Source organism: Neofelis nebulosa, chromosome 3, assembly GCF_028018385.1.
Source record: "Neofelis nebulosa isolate mNeoNeb1 chromosome 3, mNeoNeb1.pri, whole genome shotgun sequence".
Lineage (NCBI taxonomy): Eukaryota > Metazoa > Chordata > Mammalia > Carnivora > Felidae > Neofelis > Neofelis nebulosa.
In genome coordinates this window covers 61,103,627-61,129,683 of record NC_080784.1, presented here as the reverse complement: position 1 = coordinate 61,129,683, position 26,057 = coordinate 61,103,627, and the positions used below count along the sequence as shown (strand labels likewise).

At 42.1% G+C, this 26,057-nt stretch overlaps 1 protein-coding gene across 4 annotated transcripts in view; it reads left to right on the top strand.

Annotated features, from left to right (window-relative positions):
• Nucleotides 1-26,057, top strand: part of PALLD (palladin, cytoskeletal associated protein) — a 408,233-nt gene that overhangs the window by 137,312 nt on the left and 244,864 nt on the right. The window contains exon 1 of one of the 4 annotated variants that reach the window (XM_058720933.1): nt 20,804-20,888. The exons of the other annotated variants lie outside the window; for them this stretch is intronic. The gene's annotated coding sequence lies outside the window, so the exon portion shown is untranslated. Of the gene's footprint in view, nt 1-20,803; nt 20,889-26,057 lie in introns of those variants that run through there. 4 annotated transcript variants of the gene reach the window in all.

Here is a 26,057-nt window from a genome sequence, read left to right as displayed (position 1 = left end):
AAACCGCAGCTGAACGGGCTTTAGAAACCGTGGGTGGAACTTGCTTATTACCCTCTCCACCGGTGATTGCAATCCCCGACCAAAGTCAAAGCCTTCCTAAGCGTGATAAGGGCTTGGAGCGAGAGGAGCTGATCGCCTCGCGTCCCCGCTCAGGGTTATTTGTGGAAGTGAGCGGCATTCCTCGCCAGGACACACCCTCTCCCCCTCCCCAGCAGCCCCCTCTCTGCCACACGCTCACGGCGCACACGCGGCCCCTCGGCGAGACGCGGCGCACTCGGCGCGGCTGCAGTCGGCCCGCCTCGCATCCAGCCTGCTCGCGAGGGCCTGGCCGCTGGGAGGCTTCCCGGGAGCCCCGGCACGCCGAGACGTCTTCCTCGCAGCCTGCGAGGGGCCGGGCTGTGGGCGGCTCGGCTGCCCGTTCATTTTCTCCGTTGTATTCAGCAAGCTAGGCTGAATTCCGAGCCCCGAAGTTGCAAGCTGGGAATAGCTGAGATCTGAAAGACCCCCGAGGGGAGCTTTTTTCAGGGTGCAGAGCGTGTCTCCTGCTCAACTGGTAAGTGAGAGCATTAAATACCATGTAGAAGGGCAGGAAATATTGCTTGGCAGCGTTTCCCCGCAGTGGAGGGCAGGTACTTCAGTGAAACGTACTGTTGTGGGTGTTTGCTTGTCGTGGGCTCGGAAGACCGTCTTTCGCCACGGTTTTCCTAATTCTTCCCGGGATCGTTCTTAGGGGGCGGGGGTGGTGGGTCCAGCTCCGCGCGCGACTTCTCTGTTGTTAGAGTTGGGGTGGGGGAGGGGCTGGAGGCGCGGGGTGGAATTCCCCCCCCCCCCCCTTTATTCATTTAAAAAAAATGATACTTTGAGAGAAGCTTCTCTTTCAGGCGTTTATATGCCTGGAGCGGCTTGCGCCGAGTTTGTATTCCTTCTAATTTCTTTGTAATCTGTTCCATCCCTGGTTGAAGTAGAAGGAAAACTTTCACACAGGGAGCAGGACAGCCTCTAATCGCTGATCAGTTGCTGAATGAATTTTAGCTGGAAACACTTCAACGGAAGGGTTTGGTGTTTTTTCCCATGAGAAGTTTGGGCGTTTTCACACCTGTTGCTTTTCAGTTGCCTGAAAGTTTGTTTGTTTGTTTTCTTGGGTTTCAGTTGATTGCAGTCTTTTGTCTAACAAAATCAAACGCTACGTTTTCATTCTCTCCTTCTCCTCCTGGAATCCCTTTGGATGGGGTCCCCTTCGTTAGCATTCAGTTGGCCGTGGTTCTTGGGGAACAAGTGGCAGGCAGAATACAATAAGGAGGAATGCATTCCTGATGGCTTGTCTACCATGGAAAGACTAAAGTGAAAAACTGACAATTCTACAGTGGTTTTTGTGGAAAGCATTGCTGTTGCAGTTTTAGAAATATTCAATTTTGGAGAAGTCTTGAAATTTGCTAATCCACAGGTCACCAGCGTGACTTTTGCAAAGAGATTTCCCCCAGTCTACCTGCAGGATGAACATAAAGACCCTGCCTGACACCTGTGCTTTCCAGGGATGCTGAAGTCACCTCTCACTTGACAGACAGACTACTGATGAAAGAGATAGGTGATGTGTTTTGTGGCAAGGGCCAGGAAGGAGGACCACCTCGGAAGGGGGATGAAGTTCGTTTTCAGTTTTCAGAGGATGAAGAAAGTCTACAGGATACTGGAATGCAGTTTAACATCCTGGTAGGTTAGGTTGAATTCTTGTCCACATGATGAAAAAGACTTTCAATAGCCCTTCTCACACTTCCAAGTGGAGTTCGGTGGAATGCTTGTTTATTTCTGTTGCTGATAAATCCATGGGAAATCTCTGCTGAACCCAGCAATTTTAAAAAAGCAGGTCCTAGCTTATAATTGCACACATAATGGCAAACAGGTTATTTTCAGTAACCCAAGAGCCTCGAATTTTCTCCGACCATTACAGGAACAGAACATACTATGAGCATGCATTTGAGCTTTCGTCTCCCCCGCACCCCCCAACTGAAATGGAAAGTTATCCTTGGGTGTCTGATGAAAAAGATTACTGCCAGATATGATACCAGGCTATAAAATACCATCTTTCTGAAAAGATTATGGCTATTAGACATTAGTGGTCACTAGCTACTATATAATTTTTCATTGTTCCTTTAGGGACGAGACCTACTTTGATCATCATAGTGTTTTCGTTTGTTGTTTATTTGTTGTGCAGTTTTTGCTGGGTCTTTTCTTTTTGCTATTGAAAATCTCCATTCTTGGGCGCCTGGGTGGCGCAGTCGGTTAAGCGTCCGACTTCAGCCAGGTCACGATCTCGCGGTCCGTGAGTTCGAGCCCCGCGTCAGGCTCTGGGCTGATGGCTCGGAGCCTGGAGCCTGTTTCCGATTCTGTGTCTCCCTCTCTCTCTGCCCCTCCCCCGTTCATGCTCTTTCTCTCTCTGTCCCAAAAATAAATTAAAAACGTTGAAAAAAAAATTTTAAAAGAAAATCTCCATTCTTATAGGTGAAATCACAGACTAGAATTAGCAGCAATGATAGCTCTCTCGGGCTAAAATTAGAAAAGTCCATGGGGCTTTTCAGGCATATCTCTCTTGTCTCACACAGATTCCGCAGTCTCCTTTAAAACTCTTACTTTAGAGATTATTGTAAGATGATGCTTAAGTACTCCTTTTAAAGCATTTTATTTGGACAGTTTTTTTTTTCTCTTGAGCTTTAATCATACTTTACCAGTGCATGCTGAACTTTGTTTCTCTGAGATGCCCGAGGGCACCCCCAATCCATTTACCATCCCTTCAAAGTCTATAGACTTAACTCTTTGAGCAGTTCCTTTTAAAAAAAATAAATAAACAAAAGTTCCAATGGCACTTACAAAATACAAGGCTGGGTCCTCTGATGTGATGGCAGATGGCAGTCGTTTGAGCTTTGTTTATGCCCAGGACAAGCTCGGTGTCTCTTAAATTAATCATGAATTGAATAATTGATTTCTCACACCTTCGGCTGCTCTTAATCTCCAGCTGTAAATTTAAAGATAGGTTACTATTAAGGTCTAGTTCACTTGGAAACGCTTTCAAAGCTTATCAAACGATTTTACAGCTGGGTCAAATCTAGTTGTAATACACATTATGAAATGCGGTGGCCTAAACTTCAGGCCCTCCTGGCTTTCTCATTTTGAAGACGGGCTTCAGCGACCTTCCCATTTGTTGGTCAGCTCCAAAGATGGTGGGGTTGATGGATACAATGGGTTTCTGTAAATGTAATTAAACGCGTCTCTGCCAGCTGCCTGTGGTATTCGTGAATGTTTTCATAAGAAAAGCTGTTCTTCGGCTTTATCTGCCCACTGTGGTTTGTGGCATGTTGTGCTATTCTGCAGCCCTTGCAGTTTTTTCCTGAATGATTGAGCTATGATGTCATGTGCTATCTCAGCGCGGAACCCTTTCAGGGCTTTGCTGGGGTCTGTGTGCCTGAGCAAAGGGAGTGGAAGCTCCCTCTGAGCACTCTTGGTAGCGACTCCCCGTCTACTCCAGCACATTCCATTGCCTGGAGACCAAAGCCACCAAATGATTTGCGGTCAGAGTGATTTGGGGCTGGTTAGAGATGATTTAAAAGGAAGGTTATGGGCACATGAAGTGTAGGGTAAAGAAAATATATTTTACTACTTTATTGAGACCACATGGCTCCAACTTGAACTTTTTTTTTAACATGGAAATTGTTGGCTGAACTGGCTCACAGTGTCTCTCCCCCCCCGCCATTTTTCTTTTTTATTGCCTAGAGCAAAGAAGTATACTTTCTATTTATTGTAGGCTTGATCTCACCATTTTTTCTGAAAGTTTGAAACCTTTTCTATGCCTAAGAAAACAGTAAAAGTTGGATTTCTCCATTGCATTCTTCAAGAGCCAAAGACCATTGTTGGAGAAGAGACTGGAGTCTCTTCAGTAACTGAAGAAAGTCATGCCATGTGACTCTTGGGGAGGCATCAGTTAAGAAAGACATGTGGTCAGTCCACCCCATGGTAGCAGAGGGAGCACAGAATCTCAGTACTGGCAGGGCATGTATATCTCTCGATGAGTAGGAGAGCTGATTTTTATAACTGAGGACTCGTTCCCTGTGATTGATAATGGGACCAAATAAAATGGAGTCGATTATTTCCAGTGCACTAATAGTGATGATAGAACTCAGAGCCTAGTGACCATGTCTCTTAGTCATCCATGGGACTACATAACCCTTAGGTCCACACTTCCTTTGTAAAACTAAGCTACTATCTCCTGCTTCTCCTCTGTGGACACAAATTGGCACAGTAAGTCCCCTATTTCCACCGAACAAGTTCCTGAATCTCTGTCCAGCATGAACTTCAGGTACTTATCATTTCACTTTGTGGCTCATTCTACCTCAGTCTTCAGGGTACATACTATAGCCTGAGAGCCCATTACAAACTATCCAGTAGCCATCTCTATGAAACTGGCTAGCACAACTGCAGGGAAAGGTAGCTCATGAATGTCCCCAGTCCCTTGGAAGCTGTCAGTCCAGGGTCTGAGGGCCGTAACTGTGATGTAATGGAAGGCTGCTTGAGGCATCCCCCCAAAAGCCTTCAGAGTTGCTGGCCTATAAGCCATCCGTGCCAGTCTGGATTTCCACGGTTTGAGTCTGTGCCTATCCAGGGTTTAAAAGGAAAATGTATGGAGATCAAATTGGTGTGGTGGCTTATGAGAAACTCTTATAATTGGAGAATTGGAGAAAGGTCAAGAAGGTGGTATTGTTTGAAGGGTATGGAACTACACTGGAATTGAGGGTCCTCCTTTTGCCACCGTATGAGTGCAACACATAGATAAAGCTGCTCGGTCACGTTTATCGTGTCCTTCATAAACGTGATGTCATAAGATGCTCAGAACGACACTGGGAAGCAGGTAGGGTAGGTAGTGTTCCTTGCGTTTTACAGCTGTGGGAACTGAATCTCTAGAAGTTAATGACTTGCTCAAGGTCACGTAGCATGTGACTGGTAAAGTTTGACCTCACATCCAAAACTTCTAACTTCAAATGCTCGCTCTTTCCACTGTAGCAAGCAGCTTCCACAACTCTTAACCTCTATGGACCTCACTCTCGTTATTTACAAAAATGAGGCCTTTGGCCCAGAATATAATGGTCCATTCCAGCTTAAAATTCTATGTCTGGTGAATCACGGGCTGGAAGGGACTTTAAGAAATCACTTAGTCATACTCCTTGCTTCCAGGAGGACACTGTCTAAACTATTTTGAGAAGAAAATGTCAGATCTTTGGTTTGTTTTTTTGTGTTGTTGGTGGTGGTATGTATGTGTGTTTTAACCCAGAACAGGAAGGGGCCCTGGAAGGTATCTGAGTGCCTTCTGGGGTAAGAAAGGAAAAAGGAGCTACAATGTCAATGCCTCATGGGGAAAGCCCTCTCTAGGATCAGCAGCAGTGCTTGCCTCACTAGAAGTGAATGTCCAGTCCTGGGATTGATGTCTAAAGGAAGAGATCAGAGTCACAGGCGTGCTTCGCTGGTTGGCTAGGAATTCTGTAAGGAGAGATCAGAGACGTGGTTACTCTGCTAAGAGGAAGAAAGAGCTAGGTGACTCAGTAATGATCTTAAAGTTTATTAAGGGCTCCTGGAGACAGAGTGACTTCAAATCAGTAATGGTTCTATTTAAAGATACAAACAGAAGAATCTTCTTCATTCAGTAAATGTGACCAACAGAAAGCTGTGCTGATCTAGTTCTGACTTCGCTTGTATTGGTGGGGTTGGCAGAAGAATAGGGATGGGAGAAGAACATTCTCTGGAAAGGTGGTACCCTTGAACCTATGAGTTGAGACCTTTACCTCAGTGTCTCCCTTTCTTCACAGCACTGTTCTCTGCATGCTGGAGCTCCAGGTAGGGTCTGGCAGCCTTTCAAAGACCGTGAACTGTCAATGGGCAACTACCAGCAGTCAGACCAGATTACAAATCCTGGCTTCCATTACTCAGCTAACTTGATTATAATAAAAACACTCCTTGGTTTCTCAATGTTCTTCCTGTTTCTCTCCCATGAAGTAGATGTTAGTGGGGGTGGGGGAGTGGGGGGGAAGTGATGACTTTGGAGCCAGAAGAGTTAAGTGACTACCACAAGTCCACAACTTACAGATTGAGCTTGGATAAGGCATTATCTACTCTAAGCCTTAATTTCTTATCATTGAAATGGGGTAGTAATAATACCTACGTTAAAGGTAACTATTCTTGAGGATCGATGGAGGAACATAGGAAAACATGCTGTGAAAGTTTGGATCATGAGTAGTGGTGGTAGTGTCAGGCCCTTTCTGTAAATCGTGAGGTCACTGAAGTTTCTTTTTATTCTGCCTTAATTCCATTCCCAGGCCCAAGTCAGAATTACGGCAGTTTTTCCATACTTGCTGTGTGTCAGGAATGTGATCATGTATTTAATCTTCACCAAAATATTATAAAGTAGACCTTTTATCCCCGTTTTATTATCTGGAAATTATGTTCTAACAAAATGAAGCATCTTGCCCAAGATCACATGGCCAATAAATAACAGAGGTAAAATGGAAACCAAGTCTGTTTGGCTCTAAAGCCAATGTGCTTTCAGACCTTGAGAACTGAGGACTTCGCTACCCAAATACAGAACCAGTGTTCTTGGTTTCAGGTTGCGTTGATCAGGCAGTTGCTTGACTGGCCTCCTCAGTAGTTGACTCTAGATCAGTTCCTTAGGCTTGGCTGGGTCCCTTAGCTAAGGCTTCATCTTCATCAGCTTATCCTGATTCATGCCCCATGGTCTTCTGTCCTTTATATCTTCTTATTCCTAGGTAGCCTGTAGGGAACCCCTATGTTCTCCTCCTGCTCCAGGCAATATTCTTCCTCAGGAGTATCCTGCCTTCTTTTCAGCTTTCTCTCAGAACCAGATACTCCCCCATAAAGACCTTGTAGCTCTCTACAGTTTGCCCCAACCCATGACATGGGCCCGTCAAGTCCAGATCAAATGCCCACCCCCTCAGCAGGTTTACTGTTTTCACTCCATTGGAAAGAAAACCTTAACCTGTTAAATACAGCTACCACATTACTCTAGAACATCACAGAATGAATTTTGAGAGCTGAGAAAGAAAGCAATGGAGGTCATCTTATAAATGTGGAAACCAGGGGCGCCTGGGTGGCTCAGTCAGTTAAGCATCCAACCTCAGTGCAGGTCATGATCTCACGGTTTGTGAGTTGGCACCCCACATCGGGCTCTGTGCCGACAACTCAGAGCCTGGAGCCTGCTTCAGATTCTGCGTCTCCCTCTCTCTCTGCCCCTCCCCACTTGTGTGAGTGCGCGTGCGCGCACGTTCTCTCTCAAGAATAAGTGTTTAAAAAAGAAAACAAAAAACAGAAACTGAGGCCCGGAGAATTGCCAGCCCCAAATCGTAGCTCTGGGCCAGAGCCATGGCTGATGCCAAATCTAGTCAATATTATCCTTCCTTCCAACTTTAGAAATAGTGTAAATTAGCATTTTGTCACATCCACCTACCATAGTCTGGTGTGGCCCCTTGGTCAGTGTTTGGAAATAAGTCTTTCTTTTGCTACAAGAGCCTGTTCAGACCCTTAACATTCAACACAAGAACAGTTTTCCTTTCTGCAACATGCATCCCTTCTGCTGAACTTAAGCCTGTTTACTCCTCAACAGGATACAAAGAACAGTTGATCACTCTCAACTGTAATTCATGGATGGGAAGAGTTAAGTCTCCCCTTAGCTTTCTTTCCCTAGGTTAAATAATACCAGATCTTTTTGCTTTTTCTCATAGTTCTTGTTCTCCAACAATTTCATCATCTTTATTTCTATCTGTTGAACTATGTCCAAGGACTCCATGCCTCTCAAGCTGTGAAGTCCAGAACCGGACAAAGAAGTCTCATAAAGGTATGATAAAGTGACGATTACCTCACAGTTCCTTCAAACTGTGCTTCAGTTAGTGCAGCCAGCTTTCATGCTCATGTTTTAAGTGACAGCCGGACCTCACTGGATCATTTTCAGCTTATTATCCTCATTTGGCTGGACATTTCTTAGCCTGTGTTTGTGATAATCATTTCCTCAAAGTATTATTCAGAACTTTTCCTATTGAGTGTTTTTTTTTTTTTCGTTCTTGATTACTTCTCCAATTCATGAACTCATTTGGGATTCTGATCCTATCCTACTGCTTAATTCTTAACCCAGCTACTGTCCCCAGTAGCTTAGCACATTAAATGTCCCTGGAATTCACCCCTGAGAAGCAGACCCCTGAGACTTCTGGCTGCTCAAAGCACTTCTCCCTCATGACTCCAGGATCTGAAAAGCAAGCAGTCTGCCTCCCAACACCAGGCCCGCAAACCATCAGACAGTTTTTAAGTGCTGGCTGTGGTAAGCACTTCCATTGGAGAGCCTTCAAGGGGACACCTAGCTAAGGCCAAAACACTGGCCAATTCAGAGATAACTAACCAAACCCAGATCTGTCCTAGGTACAATGGCAGGGGTCTCCAAGATTTCACTTTGGCTCAGAAATGTGATAATTACAAACATTTGCCTTCACAGACTACATTGATCTCCATCGACTTAAGCAACTCCTCTGAAGAAATACATTATCTGTGTTTCACAGATGAAGAGACAAAGTCCCAATAGAGTCAAGTGACTCCTAAGATCACACAACCAAGATTAGAACTCAAGATTGCTGTCCTTAAATTCCTTATGCTTTGGGGTGTCTGGGTGGTTCAGTCAGTTAAGTATCTGACTCTTGGTTTCAGCTCAGGTCATTGTCTTCCAGTTTGTGAGTTCAGGCCTCACATCAGGCTCTGTGCTGATTGTATACAGCCTGATAGTATTCTCTCTCTGCCCCTCCTGCTCACGCTTTCTCTCTGTCTCTCAAAAATAAATTAAACATATTCTTACACTTTACCATATTTTAGTGTTTTTAAAAGCTTAGAATTCTTAAAGATCTTGAGTGGATAGGGTGGAGAAATGCTTACAAAAATGCAGATTCTGGGGCCCTCTTTCCAAGTCCTGTTGATTCATGAAGACTGAGTAGAATCTTGGAATCTACATTTTAAGTGACACTTCAGAGGGTTCTGAGGGCAAGTGTCAGTAGATTATATTTGAATAAGCCCTCTCTTAAACTACACTTTCTAGAACACAATCTTTAAATGCATCAGATCTGCCTTTGTACTGTGACAAAGCTCTTGCATGAAAACCAGCCACAGACCTCTCCTAATGAGATAGTTGCCCAAGAAGGCACCCTGGACCCATGGCTGTGGCTCTCAGAACCTGCTACCCAGCTCTTATTCGGTCCTGCCTTTGACCCCTTCACTTTGCCAACCTGTTTAACTTTCCTTCCTCCAAGTAATCTGTCTTGACTCCCCACTCAGCTCTTGGTAACCTCTGGCCCCTGGTTTTGTCATTCTCTACAGCTCCAGATCAGAAAGCATATCTCCCTGAGGTCTTTCCAGGCGCGACCATATAATAGACTTGAACACTAAATCTTGAGAGGGAATCTGATAACTCCCCAGGAGGTCTTTATCTGGGGAACCTTCTAATCACCTGTACCCTAGCTGGGCATCTCTTTTCTAGGGGAAAGATTCACAGCCAGCCCCCTTAGAGACACTGTGGTTCTTGCATTCCTACCACCCAATAAAGCTCACAATTCTTTTTTACTTGAAAACCCAGCTACTCCTGTAGGTTAGGGAATGGGTGATACAATCAGCATTGATTGAACACTCCCAACACAGCACGTACTGTGCTGACTCCTTTTCATGGGTTGTGTCTTATTACCTACCTTTCACTGATTAGCACATCCAGGATGGTTATGCATGGTGCCATTTCCCAGTCTCGGGATTATGTGTTTATTGAATTATCAATACTGAGTCCTACTGTGTACAAGTTACTTGAGTCTTTCAGGCTCCCCAAACCTATGAGAGATCCCTGGCTAGATTCTTGAACTATTATATGTAATATATAAAATTCTTGATTTATTGAGGAGGAAGTCCAGTCCTGAAGAAAAATGTTTCTGGGGTCAAAGCAGACTAACAGTGGTTGAAAATTTATGTGGAACCCAACTGGATTCCTGCTCTTGATAGATGTTCCACTCACTGCCTCTTCTGTCTTCCCCTTTTCAAGAGTGGGCATCTTCTACTCTACAGGCTTGACTCTCCCCACACTTTTTAAGAAATGTATCCAGATTGTGATAGTGAGGGCAGGAAATAATCTACTTTGACAGCAGATGACACAGTGCAAAGAAATGTGTTTTTTCTCCATCTTGGTCTCTGCTATCTTGTGACACCCTGAAGAAAAATTTCTGAACATAAACCTCCTGAGTGATTGTCAGATGTATACCTTGCCTTATGTTTAGTAGATGTGAGAGCTCTTTGAGATTATAGCAGAATATTTGGTGCTGGAGGGAGAGGGATACTTGAAGCCTTTTTGGAGCCTGGGCTTAGAGCCTTAGGATTATTGTTCATACATAAAAGCTAAGGTTTTGCTGAAATATCCCATTACCTTGTGTTATAACTTGGCAAATTATGGAATAAGACTAATGTTAAATGACTTGGTAAAGGGTCTCTGCGTATTGTGGCAAAATTCTACCCCCATCCTTAATTAGGTCAAGTTAAACTGAAAAGGAAAAACAGCCTGGTTTGCTAACCACATTGGAAGTATTACTTTCAGGTAGAATTCATATCCAGATTGCATTGTCTGACTCGAGGATAATACACAGGAAGCAGTTGGGGGTTTTCTTCCTTTGCGTAAGCTGATCCAGAAACTGATATTGTAGCATCAACAGTTACCACAGTGCACTAGCCAGAATAGCCCCGCTTAAGGTCTTGCTATTTGTCTTACTGTGAGTGCACAATATTCCGTGGACAATTTCTAATACACACGTGCTGGTTATTACTACCAATACGGATAGCTACTGAGCTGTTCGTCAGGGCACCAGCACGCCCTGCCCATGTACTTTGAAACTTTATCTGCTGAAAAAGAAAAATTTCCCTCCACTGATGAACTCTTTTAGGAAAGAAGACTTGGTTACAAGTGTCTGAAGCAGCAGAGTGACAACACAAGTGAGCTCCCGTTTCTAGGTTGCGGGTGATCTTGCGAACACTGGGAAATAAAAGCCGAGTTTTATATTGTAGTTTCTCATGAAGATCTTCACTTTAATAAGTTAGCCTTTACTAAGGTCTGATTGGGAGCTTCTTTCCATTTAGTTTCTCCTTTAATCTAGTAATTCCATGTCATAAGTACAATTATTGTCCCCATTTTCCAGATGAGGAAACCGTTTCGGAGAGGCTAAGTACCTCACCCAAACTCAAGGAGGAAATGACAAGAGCCATGGTTCTAACTTAGGTGTGACTGATGCCAGAGCCCATGTTATCTGGAGGCCATTCTTTCAAAGCCATTTGGTGGGGCACCTGGGTGGCTCATTGGTTAAGCGTCTGACTTTGGCTCAGGTCATGATCTCGCAGTTCGTGGGTCCGGGCCCCTCATGGGGCTTTGTGCTGGCAGTGCAGAGGCTGCTTAGGATTCCCTCTCTCTTCCTCTCCCTTTGCCCCTTCCCTGCTTGCTCGCTCTCAAAATAAATTAAACTTAAAAAGCCATTTGGTGCTTCCACAGAGGAAAATAGTTAAGTAGTTACTCCCATTTGCTTCAAGTGATAGGAGCTCTTTGGTTGTTGACATCTTGTAAACATTTGTTGAGCTTTGACTGTCCCAAGGGTTTAGATAGGCTACATCATTGAATACCCTGCAATAAACAAATCGGCTTCCATGGCCATAGGGGTTCACATTTTCTGTTTGGCTGTGGTATATGAGTAGGGCTAGAAGAAATAGGCTTTTGATAGTTGCAGGAAAGAGGACCCAGCAATAGAAGTCCAAAAGCGTGGTTCTAATCCTGGATACCATAGCTCATGATAGCTCTCTTCAGCTCTAGACCTCTATTTCTTATTCACTCACAGTTGTTTCCTTTATGTAAATTGAGAGTGCCACCTGAAGTTCCATGGGAATAGCATATGCATTAGAAGCAGACGTATTTCTTTTCTAATTCTGGCTCTTCCAACTAAAAATCAGTATTCAAATTAGTGTCTCTGATCCTCTGTATCCTGATCTGTAAAATGGAGGCAGGAGTACCTATCTCTAAGTGTTGTAAAGATTAAAATGAGACAATGCCTGTGATGTGCACAGCACAGCACCAGAGGGGTGTTATGACTACTGACCTTTAAATGTTAGCTGTGTCCCTTTCCTCTACGCCCTTGTAGTCTGTATTACTGAGTTGTGTTTAATATACTGATATGATAAGGAATTTGTGTCCTGAGTTGTGCCATCCACAATGTTGCTTATACGGAGGCAGTATTGAGTAGTGGTTAAGAGTATGATCCCTTTAAGGAGACTAATGAAGTTGAAATCTGTGTTCTGCCATTTCCTGTGTGGCCGTGGGCAAGTTACTTAATTCCCTAGGCCTCCATTTCCTCTTCATTAAAATGGGTCTAACAATGGGCACTTTGCTCAAGGAGTTTTTGGGAGAGTTGAATTAGTTAATATATAATAAGCACTTAGAAAATAACTGGCACAGGGTGAGCACTCATTAAATGTCATTATTATTACCTGTTATCTTTGTGGCCCCTTGTAAGCTTTTTAAAATAATTGGTTACGGTTAGCTGTGCAGGGTGAGGCCATGAAACAGATTTTCTCAGTGCAAATGGGGGCTGCTCACAGGGGGCTCGTGAGAGGCTGAGTGCTGACCTTGGCCCCATTAGCACCGTTTTCTAACCAGCTCAGGCACGGGGCTGTAATGAGGATTATTGAAGTAACATATGGAAAACTCTTACAGTTAGCTCTTGGGAGAGGAAAAGGCACTAAATAAATACAAGGAATTATTAAAAACTAGGAGACGACCTCACAGGGATGCTGAGCCTTGTATATTATTTGCTATTCTAAGAAGAAACTGGGGCAGGAAGCCAACTTCATCACCAGGTGACAAAGTGGTCTCCTGGCTGTTGTTCAAGGGACGGTGGCATGTAGCTTCACCTCAGCAGATCCTAGGTCATCCACAACCTCTCCCTGCCTGCAGGCATCTCAACCTTCCCATACAGACTTGGGAAGAAGAAGGGCCAGGGTCCCTGGTCACAGGCCAGCACCCCCCCCCCCCCACCCCGCTGCCCCCACTCGACCTCCTATGTACCATCACCAAGGGGCTTCCTTGAGAAGAGCTGAGAGGTGGTATTCTAAGTTAGGACCCACGGAGCAGAATGCTGATGCTGAATTCCCTTTGGTACCAGTGCAGGTGACTCAGGGGCCACCAGCGATCTGCTTCCACAGCAGGACTCCAGTCCCCATCTGGGCCAAGCCCAGGGCTCTGTTGCCAAGTTTTGACAAGTGTGTGAGAGCACACAGCTCTGTAATTTTGGAGATAGCAGGCCATCAGTCCCTGTTTACAACTTTACCACCCACCCCTGAAACGTTATTCTCTGCAGAACCAATGCTAACACCAAAATGAAATCTACTTAAAGTGGTCTCCAGGTATCACTTGTGAAATGGTGTATAGGAGGCTTCCAAGAATGAATCAAGATCTGGCCCACCGCCACCACATAGCTTAAGGCCTCTGGTTTCCCCTTGATAGAAGTGGCATAAGATTAATTTCCATGGCTCCAAGCAGTGATTATAGAAACAGCCTATTTCCCGTTGCCACAAAATAAATAGTATCTCAGCCATGATATCTTTCATTATGAAGTCTCAGAAGATCAGGATACCTACGTAAGTCTCATCACTCAGGAATTCAGCACTTAACGACACATAACCTTTATACTTTTCTGGTAACAATATGGTTTAAAAATACAGATAACTTCTCTACATAATGGTACACATACCATAGGATCTCAGTCCTTAAAACTAAAACAATTAAGGCATTTATGTAAATAACACATTAAACGATACTTATGCATAAAATATTGTGAAAACCTAGCCTGCCCTCAGTTTGCATAGCAAGAACAGTTTGAGAAACAACAAAACTGTGAAAGGTCCACCACTCAAAAAGATAGGATTCTCTCTTGTGTTCCTTTCTGCAACTAGCTTCAAACGGTATCATCAAATATGAAAAGGCTTGAACATTTCAGTAGACTTTTAAACCTAGAAGTCCTGAAAAGTAAAGATCAGAATTCTTTTCTCTGACATCTAAAATTTTAGAAGGATCTGGCTAGCTTGGTTAGGTTCTTTGGAAAGGTTTGGCAGACTGCATTGACTACAGTGCAAAATATATAGAGATATTCTGGCCCCATTATTACAATGGAATATATTTTTTTCTTCAGAGATCAGGATTAGTTATTATAATATTGAAAGAAAAAGATGTTTTCTAAGCCTGCTGTGGAGGCATATCTTAACAGTCAACCCCAACGATAATATGCTTGTGTGTGAACGACCTCTTGAGCATGGGACAGTGGCACATACCCTCAGAAGCAGTTGGGGAAAAAGCCCCGCGGGTTTTCAGAGGCCCCTCCATATATTCCAGTGTACCCCTCAGATTAAGGAACTTTCATGCATTTAGCACTTTTCTAAAAAAAAAAAAAAAAATTACATTATTTTCCTTATTTATTCAACTTGTACACTTAGAACAAGGCACAATCATTACCCTCTTTGCTCTTCCCCTTTCAGGTCATTAAGGCCATTCTCTGGGGCCTTGACATGAATTCTATCCTGGTGTGTGGGTTGTTGTTGTTGTTGTTGTTGTTGTTTTGGTTTGTCTGCTTCTTCTAAAGAGCTAATGTGCTCCAGAGAGTACCAGAGGTGGTCCTTAACCAAGAATCCTATAAGCTACTTTTCTTCTTTTCCCATTCACCAGAGTCCCCCCGCTCCCCCCCGCCCCAACATTTAAGACAGAGGAGAATGCTCAACAGTTTGTAAAAACTACTAGAGAAATGCTCACAATGTAATAGCTTAAACTTGAAATCTGTCCATATGCATTAGAAACAGCTGTTTTACAGTCTGAGAGAGAAAAACTAGAATTCTGTGGCATAAGGGTGGGAGAAAATGGGCCATTTCACTGTAGAGAGGGACTCGAATTCTGTATTAAGTCATCTAAGTGAAAAGTTTTTGGTCCTTATGGGTATAAATTAATATGAGAGAATGCTTTCAGGAAAGTGTAAGTTCTGTTTGCCCAGAAGGTGAGAGATTTGCCAGTTAGTCCTAATAAATCCAACGAGGGAAAGGAGCCCCTTTGGAGATAGGTGACATGATGCTCATTAATGGAGAATGTCTTGGCGTGAATACTTTTGCATCAAGTATCTGCTTTCAAGGTCTCTTCATGAATGTTCTTTTTATGTGCTGGCATCTTTTTCCTTACACAATCTTGGTGAAAAATACTGTAGCGGGGTAGTATGAAATGACCTCACTCTCTTCCATAACTACCCTACCAAATGTAGCTCTGATCATTCCCACTGTGTTTTGTTTTTTTCATGGCATTGCCCTATCTGAAATTACTTACGTGATAATTTAAGTGATTATTGTGTCTCTCCCCATCTGGAGTAAAAGCTACATGTGTGTAGGCACATCTGGTCCTTTCCTGTGTAGCCAGGTCTTCATTTTAGCTTCTCTCAATTAGCTTCTCTCTTCTTCCAGCGAGATTTTCAGGTTCCAACCCAGAGGATGCTTGAGGGATGGAACTTTGATTCATTTGACCTCTGCAAGAATCACTTCATAGTTTAAAAGGCATTTTGTTGTTGGGACACTGACTCAGCAGAGCCAAGAACTTTCCTATAAGCTGTTGCTTGGTCGTTAAGGAAACACAACAGAATACAACCCTAACATGTCACATTCTACAGATCCTAATTTGTGATACACTGTGATATTTTTCACCCACTGTCTGAAGCAAGATGAGATAATCCCTGGCTGGTGTGAATTTGTTTTTTTTTTTTTTTTAACATCTTTTTGCATTAATAGATCGAGTTTTAGGATTAAATACTTAAATGTATAGGACAATATGCCAACATTTGTTTTCTTTAATCAAGTCCACTTAATTCTTAGCGTGACTATGGCTTTAGAAGGCACAGTGGCTCTCATAGCAGGGGGAACCTTCCTGGACAGACAAAGGAATAAGGGCACATGTTACAAACATATTTATAACCCAGATCAAGTGGAGGAGCTCTCGAATAGGAACAAAAGGAACAAAAATGAAAGACTAGTAAGTAATTGAATACATCCCGAGAGTTAATTTGCTTTCTGTGCCCCCACAATGCACCCTTCCCTTAGCTTTTGTAAGGAATAACTGGCTAACCTTTTGAGTAAAATGAATGAAGCCCCGAGCCAAAGGTTAGAACTGCATCGCTGTGTTTAATCTTCCTAACAACGTTATGAGGTGGTGCAAATAAAATAGGGGTTAACAGAGCCTAGTAGTTAATGAATAATAAAGTGGTAATACAAGTATCTTTTAATAGAGCACAATTGCCCTAAGAAGCGTATCCTTTTTTTCAGCTTTTAAAATGCTGCATAGGGGCACCTGGGTGGCTCAGTCGGTTGGGCTTCTGACTTCAGCTCAAGTCATGATCTCACGGTTTGTGGGTTCGAGCTGTCAGCACAGAGCCTGGAACCTGTTTTGGATTCTGTCTCCTTCTCTTTCTCTCTGCCCCTCCCCCACTTGTGCATATGCACTTTCTCAAAAATAAACTTAAATGAAATGGTGCATAGATGGCTTTTCAAATTCATGCTTTTCTGTAGGTTTCTTTTTGGTAATTTTAATAAGTTTAGCATATATAAAGTAATATTTGCTTATGGTTAAAAAAAAAAAATCCTGCAGGAAGCTCCAAGATGAAAAGTGAAACTTCTCTCTCTTGCCTCTGCTTCATTCCTCCCCTCCACATAACTTCAGAGTTTTAAGTTTCTTATAAGACTCTCCGGAAGTTTACTCTTCAGGTAAACACCGTTGTGGCATTACTAGACACAGTATGTTTTTTGACAGCTTCACCTGACATTATTTTTGAAGGCTGCATAGTATTTCCCTGGGTGGAATACCATAATTGATTTGCTCCTTTTCTCCTCGCTGATGGACATTTAGGGCAAGATGAGTGTTTTCTGTTACTTACAAAGTGCGGAAATGAACATTGTTGTACAACCGTGTTTCGTGGGTCTTTGTGCCCTTGTATGAGCATAGCAGAGCATAACTTCCTAGAAATGAAACTGCTGGGTCAAATGCATGTGTACTCTAAATGTTAGTGTTGCCAGATCCTTCTCTTGAAAGGTCATACCAGTTCATATTTCCCCATTAGTTTCAACAGCTTTCCATATACAGGAGTCTTAGCTCATGTTTTAAATGTATTCCTTTTCTTTTTAGATGTTCATAGAGCTCCCACTTGGAAACCACCTGCACCCACCTCCACTAAGCATACATACTCTGCATAGTCATACGTGTATAGTAATGCTGTCTGAATATCCTTTTCTTTCCTCCTTTACGTAAAGTATATACATTTTGTTGGGGGTGGGTGGTGAGGGAATGCCTTTCCAGGATCACAGTTTAACTTAGCTAATTGCAGTTCGGAGATTGATGGAAGAAGGCAAAGGGTTCAAGAGTGAAGTCAATTTTTCCTGAAGTTGGGAATAAATCTATAAATTCTGGTTCTGTGAATCGCTGAAGAATTATTGTGTAGGGATCAATAAATCACTTCTAAAGCAGTGTTAGAAGACTATTCCCTCTTCTCCGTGCACTAGTTACAATTACATTATTAGACTCCAGGGTGCTGGGCAAACTCATTCTGTTAGCTTTTAACATTGCAGTAAATGACCTGGCAACGGATTTAACATTTTCTTTGTAATGTCCAAAATTAACTCTTTAGTTACTGGCCAGAAAATCTCTAATGCCACCAGACTCTTAGAGCTATTTAGTGTTTCAATTCTTAGTCACTTAGAAATCATAGGATATTTTCTTTGTGGGAAGAAGAGGTGGGGAAAGAGGGAGGAATTTGAGCTCCACCTCAGTGACGGATGTGAGGATAAATGAGAAAAATGGGAGGTCAGGATTACCGGATATCCGCATATTATGTATATTGAGCAAAAATACACATTTTACGTCTTATTCAGGAGAGTTGCTTTTGGACAAAAGTAAATAACTGGTTGTACAGAATCACAGGTTTTAGCTAAGGGGTGGGTTTTCTTTTTCGTGTTTTGTTTTGGTTTTGTTTTTATTTCTCAACACTGAGAATAGACCATACCTGATGGGACAGAGACAGACGAAACACAGCACAGGAGCTGGAAGGCGGGCACACCCTCCAGAGGCTTGGGTCTGAGGGTGGAAATGTTGAGGAAGCAGACGGAGGCTGTGAAGAGTCCTACACAGCATGACTGTGGCAGAGATCTCCTTCTGTAGAGAACTGTGCTTTCCTCTCCCAACGGATATTTTTATGTGAGTGCCAGTCCCCAGCAGAAACCATGATTTATCTTCACCCTTTGGGTGGTATGTGATTCTTCTCCAAGAAGAGTGTTGAAAAATGCAAAAGGATATCAAAAGGTAGGAAATGGGAGGATTTTCAGAAAACTATCAGAATATATTTGCAAAATTTCATGAAAATCAGTCTTTAGATGACAAAATTTTTAAAATCCCTTTAAGGCTATCAAACGTGCTTTTGAAAAATGTAATTATACCTCATTGGATTTGAAGTTTAGTATGTGATTATCTAACAGACATTTTTAAAGTTAGAGGTCCTATGTTAATAAGGCTAAATAAAATGTGAACTTGAGCAAAGGGAAAGTAGAAAGTTTAATACAAAGCAAGTTAGCGATGAAGGTGATTAAATTTAGGAAGTCTTTCTTTTAGAAGAAATGGTCCAATATCCTGTATTGACCCAGGTTTTTGTACGAAGTGTGAAATTGTTTTCTTGTTAAATTTTTTTACTGTTTATTTTTGAGAGAGAGAGCGTGAATGGGGGAGGAGCATAGAGAGGAGGAGACACAGAATCCGAAGCCATCTCCAGGCTCTGAGCTGTCAGCACAGAGCCTGACACAGGGCTCCAACTCACGAACTGTGAGATCACAACCTGAGCTGAAGTGGGAGGCTTAACAAACTGAGTCACTCAGGCGCCTTGATTGTTTTTTAAAGTATATTTTGTGACAGACTATTTGCAAACATGGAAATGTAGCATTTTGTGTGCTGAACATAAGTTCCATTTAACAGCTAATATTATCCCCAATAAACCATTCTAATTAAAAAGCCCCTGGAAACTTCAAGAGTTACCTTGATTAAATTAGGCTAATCTAATAAGTGCATCATAATTAAGAGGATTATGCCAGTCTTTAGTATTCAGCACACCAGGCCTTAGATGTTTTGTCCCACTTTCATGCATCAGCTGTCAGTTGCTTGCTAAAAGAAAGATCATGGCACCAGTCATCGTGGTAGACTCTCCATCAATCAGCCATTCGGTTCTTGAATTCTCTCTACAAGATTCCTACCTATTTTCCTCCATCTTGAGTATATCTAGTGACCGGGAACCCACTCATTCCAATCCATTCCATCTTTGGGCATGTGGAGTAATTTTAGTCATAAGAAACCTCAGGGAATTGCTTTAGATCCTTCAAAATTGACTTAACACAGTACCTGGACACGTATTTTTTAAGCCTACCTTCAGATAACTTGGAGAAACTATGAATCAATGGAATATTAAAATCTGGAGGGACACTAGGATTTTCTTGCCCAAGAGGATTGAGAAAAGACTATGAATGTGAAACAGCATTTACATACAGCATGAACTCCCTCTGTCTTTTTCTAGCACAGGGTAACTGTGCTAGAAATTTCTCAACATCCACAAATTGCCAAAATGATAAGGTAGTGTAGAAAGGCTTTCTCTTAACGTGCACAGCTTGAAAGAGTGAACTGTTGGCCAAAACTCTTCCTTGTCCCAAGCAATTCTTGAGGACCCCCAAAGAAAGGAGTAGCTGAGTTGGAGATAGTATTATCTAGATGTCTGGATATGCACATAGTGAACTTTGAGAATTAAAATCCTCCACAAGATTAAAAAATTTTTAAAAATACTTTAAGTTTATTTATTTACCTTGAGAGAGAGCACAAGATGGGGGTGGGGGCAGACAGAGAGAAGGAGAGACAGAATCCCCAGCAGGCTCCATGCCATCAGCACAGAGTCCAATGTGGGGCTCTAACTCGAGAACTGTGAGACCGTGACCTGAGCCAATACCAAGAGTCAGACGCTTAACTGACTGCACCTCCCAGGCTCCCCAAGGCAAACTTTGAATATACTGTTCTTTTCAGCCACAGCAAACATATGTAGCCATTATCAGGGACAGTTTAAAATTACAAAAACACGTATTTTTATTTGCTATGCAAGCGAAGGAACTATTATAACTTCCTCTAACTAGCAAATATAATATGCTAAAGTCTCCCCCACCCCTTACCCTGTACCACATAATAGTTTTAGAGGTTTGTTTGGTTTTGTCTTTTGCCAAGTCTTTAAGTACTTCTGAAGCCAATTTTTAAAAGTTGTGTATTGTGCCATCAAAGTAGCTTTGGGGCACGCAGGATGTGAGCACTGACTGATGGAATGGAGCCAGGTGGGTGCTCAACTTCTAATCAGCAAAGAGTTTTTTTTCATCACGAAAATCCATATTTTTCAAAGAAAAAGACTGAAGTCTGTATCTAATCATAACACTAATTTTAACACTTGAAAACTTAGAGTCGATTGGAGTGAAATGCCAGCCTGAGGTCATTTGCTCTGAAAAAGCAACTGAAATGAAACCTGCCAGTTTATTTGTTATTCAAATAGCCAAATAAAACAAAGTATAATTAGTCCTGACTTCCTGCTCTTGCTCACACACCTGAGGCCCCTCCCTGCTCCAGCCACAGCTCCACACACCCAGGATGTAAGGGGAAGCAGTGGAGACAGCTTTCTTGGGAAATGGCTCACCGTTCTACAGACTCACAAGTATGTATCTGATCCCAGTTGATGGGGGTAGGACAGATGCTATTTAGGGAATTACCTGTGTGAATCAGAGTCAGAAAGGTAGTTGCACAGCAGTGTTGGCCGGGTGTTTGTGACTCTTTCAGGAACTTGATTCCAGGAGCGCGTCAGATGTTTAATTCAGGTTTCTGTGTGTGTGGGTATAAAATGTGGCTCAACGTTTTGATGAAAACATTCGCTGTTAAGATAGTTGGTGCAGGCATGTGAGTGCTGTGTGCCAGCCCTGGAATTCCCTCTATACCTACCTCCTCAGTGTCTCATTCCCAGTTCCCTGCTTGGTGGATGCTTCATTTATTACAGTTCTTCTAGGAAAGCTGACCTCCAAGTGTAGACTTCTAGAAGGAACACAAAATAAGAAAAAGGGAAAAGCACTTAGAAAAGGGGGGTGGCTTTGATGTGAGCTAGCTGGGAAAATCTTGGAAAAAGAAAGAACACCAGTTTCTGTAAGTAGTTACGGACTGACGGGACCAGTGTATGGTTGAACTTTGCTGGCTCGCATGCTCTGTTTTTGGTGTTGGTTTTGTGGTTCGTACGGGACCACACTAGCTAGCCAGGCTTGAATGCCATTAGACTAGGGTCAGAACATTGTGCGAGGAGGTCACCAAGCCTCCCCTCCACCTCAGCCAGATTGTCCACCAAATCTGAGAGGCTGAAGCGCCCACCCTTGCCTGCTGAGCCTGGTTCAGCTGATGGGGACTTATCAACCAGTGCAGTATTAGCTGAAAGCTCTTGTGGAGAGGGGATGAGAGAGAAGCAAAGCCCTTGGAATTCTGAAGTTCTAGCTTTTTCAGAAAGAGGGATATTTCCCACTCATTTTCTGTCCCCACTTTCACCTGTTTTCTCCTCCCTTCCCCCTAATCATGGTTAGCTGGCAGCGGGATTAAAGCAAGAAATGGAGGTACTGATAAACTAGGAAAAATTATAGATGGTCCTCCTGTACTTTGATTTGGGGGAAGAATGTTCCACTCTTGAGGGAACAGTTGTATTCAATGTAATTGCTTGTCACATGCAAAGAGAAAACTACTGGGCTTGCTAACGGTCTATACATCAACTGTTTTATGTGGGTTTCTGTATTTATGTCGACTTGAAGATACCAAGAAGTCTTATTTCCCTATCCTTACTTTGGTTTTAGTCCTTCTGGGTTTCGTAAGTCTGAGGTAATCGTTGTATCTCCATGGATGGGTTCCAAAAGCATAGAAGACTGACAGCATTGTCTAATAAAACATCTCCCATTTTATTTCCTTTGGAATGCAATCCAAGTTACAACAATGGCTAGTAATTACCTGCCATAACTGTAACAACAGAATAGCTGAATGTGCACCTCTAGCTGTTTTATGTATGCAATTTCTCATTCTCGGGCTCTCTCTCTAATCCATTCTTTCCCTCAACGCTGTGAAGGCTTGGAAACATTCAGTACCAATTTTCACAGTATAGGTAACTTTGAAGTATGACTTGTCAGGTCATGCTTACTTATTTATCTGCCCGCATAGAGGACTGGTAAGGATGAATCTGTTTTTTAACAGGTGTAACAAGAACTTGTGAATGAGTGACAGGAAGGTGGGAAATTTTTTCCCCCTCATAGACTGTGAAGTTTACTTTTGTCTAACTCATGGGGATGAATCACATTTGCAGAGTCAAAATATCCACTAAAGCCAAAATCACATTTTCGAGTTGCTCTTTCAATGAAGTAAAGTAGCCATGTTCCTATTGATTCCTATAATTATAATGGTAGCCTGTTTCATTCTTTGAAATGACCTGATTTGGACATCATATTGTACATCGACCCTGAGCATTTTCCAAAGGTGGGGGGTGAGGGAGGGCCCAGTAATGCCATGTGCCATGGCAAAATGGCTGCTTGTCCAAAACAGAAAAAAAAAATTCTTAGAGTTAACAGTCAGAGCCAGCAGTCAGCATTTCACATTGACTCCTATCTAAGAAAATAATACGTAAACATAGACTGTTAAATCAGACATGGCCAATATGTTTCAACTCAAGTGCCAGCTCTGTCTAAATGTTTGGTAGTGGTTGCCCAGAGCACTGCTGGAGGACTCCAGAACTAAGTCTGGGGCCAGTGAGAAAGAAGTTTTGCTTCGTTACTGATGCCTGTCGTGAGCACTGGAAGAGGTAGTTGTGAAGTGTAGGGCAGGTATTCAGTGTCACTATTGTAGAGTTAGATGGGATCTTAGTGATAATTCAACCCTGTGTTTTCCAAAATGTGTTCCATGTACCATTAATCTTTCAATGTGATTCTCAAAATATGTTCTATGGTCAAATAAGATTGAGAATGATGCCTGCAGTTTTTCTCTCTTGGAAATTTAGTGTATATTGGCATAGTCAAAGTTCTAGAAAGTTCTATAGTAAAGACAGATGTTTAACTCCTTGCTCCACAAACCTATTGTGCCACAGGACCCTTTTTCAATGCTATCTGTTAACTTGCTGCAGAAATAGTTTTCTGGGACACATTTGAGGAAACACTGGTCTAGTTCATGCCTCACATTTCACAAATCAACTCCAGCCCTAAAAGAGAGGACAACTGGATTTCATTCAGCTTAGCTGGTCTGTTGACCAGGTGAAACCAGAATCCTGGACTGTTGATTCCCGGCCCCTAGGCCCTTTCTACTACATCACCAGCGTGGAAAATACTGGACATAATCTAAGATTTTAAGAGCTTCAGCACACATACTTAGTGTAGATTCTACCTGCCCACTTCTATGCTGTTTCTTAGGGATACTGATTAACACCTACATGCTCCTTGAGTCCAGATATGAAGAAGCTACCTCTTCTGGTCAAAACAAGATAAAATCATTTTAGAAGTTCAGTTTATTTGAGATGCATTTACTCCTCTCTCTATTTTATCTTTCTTTCTTACGAGATAAAGTGATTATGAGAGGAAAAAATTGGTAGACATGAGTCTGGTTTTGGTTCAGAGGCCATTTTATCACTTCCTGGGCTTTGAATTTCAAAAACTCAGTCTATTGGTCTCTTTTTGACCAGAAGGTTAAAGTACATCTGTTGTCCACACAAATTTAGCTGTTGTCCTTTGAGCTAAGAAGGCATGAAATGATAACTCTAGTAAATTTAGACAAGGCCTAATTTCACTTTGGTCTGCCTATAAATTCACATGACAGAATAAACATGGTGTGTCTTGTGGTTAATGTGAACATGTGTAAAAAATTAAGAAATACTTGGTGACAAGACAAAAAATACTCCATAAAAATTGGTGTTTAATTGAGGATGTATGAAATGCACTATTTACGGATGGCTTGACTTTGAGCTCAGGCATAAATAAAATTCATCTTGGACAATCACCAAAATTGGGAACTTATGCCCATTTCATGGGAGAGCACTGTCATTCCTATCATTCTTTTGGGAGAAAGGAACACCTAGAAAATAGAACCCCTTGTGGAACCACTGATGTCTCTGGGTTTTGTTCCATTGGTCCCCCCCCCCCTTGATTTCCATTATAATAGCATCTTAAAAACTAGTTCCTTTAGTTTTCTTTGACCGCGTGCTTCTGTGAAGTCATGTGGCTGCTTGTACTTAGGGAGAAAGGGGCAGCTGCAGGCTAAATTTGCCTTCCTATAATCATTGCTATCCCTTTGAAGATAAATTTTTGTAGGAAGCACAAATCAGTGGAGTTGGGAAGTAAAAGTGGAGACACATCTGTCAACATAACTTTGTTTTTCCATGACTATTCGGAAACGTGACTTAGAGAAGAAAATGAAAACTCAACTATTCTTAAAGGCTTTTATTTAATAATCACTCAATTTTCTGTTAACTGGCTTCTAAGATTTACCATTTTCCTTAGAGTTGGAAAATATTAGCCAAGATTCATTGATGAAGCATTATAAATTTTATAAATCCGATTTTTCCATCTTAAAATTTGTTCATGTTTAAAATACAGGGCACAGAAAATTTCCACAATACATAGTTGTGGTTCAAAATGAGAAAGATACTGAAGCTGTCAATCATAAAATCTGTATTTCTGTTTGTGTATTGAATAGATAGTACTAGTCAACGGTTAAACCAAGCGATGCCATATGTGATTTTTTTAAACAAAGTATTAGTATATCATGCTGGGTAGTACATATTCCACTTTGCCTGTGGATTTGCTAGTCCCTTCCATTTAACAGTTGAATTTATTATCAAAAAATCAACAGTATTGTCCTGTTTTGGAGAACCAGAGTGTTCTGGGCTTTCCCACATGTGTATCCCACTCCTAAATACAGTTCTGAGCCTCACTGCCAGTTGCCAGGGTCCTAAGAAGAAAAAAAGGAAGGCCACATCAGAGAGGTCAACTTAAAAATTTTCTTACACTGCCTGCCCAAGAATGGAAACGATTGTTAGTTTTCAAAGGAGGTCTCTTGTTCAGAAGCAGCTGTGATCCCCCTGATTTTAGTTACCCTTGTGACCCCTTTTGATCCTTAACCAAAGCAGTTCCTGTGACTGCAGTCAGATACAGCCACTCTCTTCCAACAGTTGAACTCTAACCAAATCAGAGGTTACATTTGACCTCACCTTGAAATGTAGAAAGTGAACAATTAAATATTGAATGTTTCTATGTAAAACACCTTCTTGAATTTCAATCCTGCCATATCCTGCTGGTGCTATAATATGATCCTTGAATTTTTGGCACTGTCTCATTTTTAGTCTGGAATGTCTGAAAATTTTGGAAAAAAAAAAAGACATTATGCAACAAGAAGAAATACATCTATTAAAACAATGTAGATTTCAAAAAAAAAAAAAATCCCAGCATGAGTAATATAAAGAAATGTGCCATCTTACAGACCTTTAAATACTATGATCCTTTTTTCTCTGTCATCTCTTATGAACAAAAAAAAATTCCAGTCTTGTAAAGTTCATCAACATTATCCCCTCTCTAATAAACTAAGTTTAACCTAAGTATTCTATCCAAAACTAACCTCTAATCTATATGTATCAAGGTATAGCCAATTTTTAAAAATTTTTGAAAGCCGTACGTGCTTCCATGTGATAGGAGAGCCTCTGTTCATTAGATGAAGTGTATTCAGTATTTCCTAGGTCTATAGTTGGGTTTTCTTCTCTATTTGCCTAGCACTGGCCTCATGAAATAAGAAATCCAACTTAGCTGACATTGGTACCCTCGAGGAATTC